This window comes from Elephantulus edwardii, unplaced genomic scaffold, assembly GCF_000299155.1.
Source record: "Elephantulus edwardii isolate Elephantulus edwardi_28Jun2011 unplaced genomic scaffold, EleEdw1.0 scaffold00407, whole genome shotgun sequence".
NCBI classification, from domain to species: Eukaryota; Metazoa; Chordata; class Mammalia; order Macroscelidea; family Macroscelididae; genus Elephantulus; species Elephantulus edwardii.
The window spans coordinates 136,979-139,329 of NW_006400157.1; positions in this window are offsets into that span (position 1 = coordinate 136,979).

Genomic DNA, 2,351 nt, shown 5'->3' on the forward strand with positions numbered 1-2,351 from the left:
TATCTTCCTTGTACTGTATGTGTAACTCACATGTACTATTAATTTTTTAGTTATTAAAGCATTAATAATATAAAAATAAATACTTAGTAACTAAATATTCCTATCTGCCAAATTATACTTATATATTCAAACTAAATTAACACCATTAATGCACTTAGTTGTTCTTATTAGTAGTGCTTTCCCAATTCTTCCAAACATTCATTGTTTCTCTGTGGTACAATCACACAGCAGAATACTATGCAACACTCAGGAACGAAAATTTCGGAAAATACTATATAACATGGGAGAGGCTAGAGAGCATTATGCTGAGTGAACTAATGAGGGTGCATAAGAACAACTACTGTATAAGAAAAATCATTATTTTAAAACAGAAAGATAACCATTAAGATGTGTATGGATATCCAGAGGGAAGAAGAGGGCGCAGAGGGGCAGAGGGTGGGAAAGGAAGGAAAAGAACAAACAAACAAAACCCAAAGTACATGAATAAAAAAAATTATTTTAATTCATTGTTTCTGATGCTATGTCATACCATAGAGAAATCCTATCATTTCTAAATTGTTGTTGTCTACTCTAAAGTGACAATGCGATAATTTCCAAGGTCCAGATAGGTCTATTCTAGATCTAATACAGTAGTGGTGTTCATTTGGCCCAAAAGCCTGATGCAGGCTTGCAAATGAATGTCCTGGCCCAAAGCCTGATTGTTAATGAAGCCAAAGGAATTCTGGGAGAATGAGAATTATCTGATTCAGAAGATTGTAGAGCAGTCTCAGATCCTGTCTTGTGCAAATCTATGGGGTTCCCGAGTAATGTGGAAGACAACTACCTGGCCAACTGACTGGAAGAGATCCATATTTATTACCATTCCAGAAAAAGGTGACCCGACAGAGTGTGGAATTTATAGACCAATATAACCAATATCATACACTAGCAAAAACTTGCTGAAGATTATCCAGAAACAAAGGGATACATGGATAGAGAACTACCAGCAATAAAACTGGGTTTAAAAGAGGTTGTGGTACTACAGACATTATTGTCAATTTCAGATGGCTCTTGGCAAAAAAGCAGAGAGTGTCAAAGGAATGTCTCTCTGTTTTTCATTGTTTATGCAAAGAAATTTGACTATGTGTATCACAACAAATTGTGGTTAACCTTAAGGAGAACGGAAATCCCAGAACACTTGATTGTGCTTATGCGAAATCTATTCTTGTCCCAGGAAACAGTCCTCAGAACAGAGCAAGGAAACACTGCATGGTTCAAAATCAGGAAAGGAGTATGTCAGGGATACATCCTGTCTCCAGACCTTTTCAATCTAGATGCAGAACAGATCATTCGGGAAGCGGGGCTTTATGAAGAGAAATGTGGCATCAGGATTAGAGAAAGACTCAACAATAACCTACCTTGCTTGCTGAAACTGAAGAGGACCTGAAGTGCTTCCTGCAGAAGGTCAAGAACTGAGCTGTAGTCTTCAATATGGATGGAAGCTCAACATCAAGAAGACAAAGAGTCTCACCATGGGCCAATTGGCAGCACCATGATAGATGGAGAAGAGATTGAGGTTGTTAACAATTGGCTTACAATCAACACTCTTAGCACCAGCCATCAAAAAATCAAAAGACAAATTCCTTTGGGAAAATCAGCTGCCAGGGACCTCTCCAGAGTGCTAAAAAGCATCGATGGCAGTCTAGAGACTAAAGTGCACTTGATCCTTTGCAATTACTTGCTATGCATCAGAGAGCTGGACAATGACTAAAGTATGACAGAAGAAGAATCGTTGCCTTAGAATTGTGGTGCTGGAGAAGAGTCTTGAACATACTATGGAACACCAAGAAAACAAATAGGTCTGTTGGAGGCCAGGATTTTGAAGTTCCGTCTCACATACATTGGGCGTGTGACCGACCGTGAGGGACCGGTCCCTGGAGAGAGACATCATGCTCAGAACAGTGGAGATAGCTCAGGAGAGGAAGACCCTGGAACCCCGGATGAGATGGATTGACACAGTATCTGGGGTAATGGGGGTTGATGTGTTGGAATTAGTGAGACTGGCTCAGGACAGGACAAGGCAGGATTCAGAGCTGCTTCACATAGGGTCACTATGGGTTGCAGGCAACTCAATGGCACATAACAACATAACAACAAGCCTAGAGTTGGAATCAAACCATAGCTAATCCTCTAGTGGGTTTTAAGAGGCAATTAATCCCAAATGAAAAATGGGCACAGGATATGAACAGACACTTCACCAAGGAAGACATTCAGATAGCCAATAAACACATGAAGAAATGTTCAAAATCCCTAGCCCTGAGAGAGATGCAAATCAAGACAACCATGAGATATCATCTCACTCCAGTAAGACT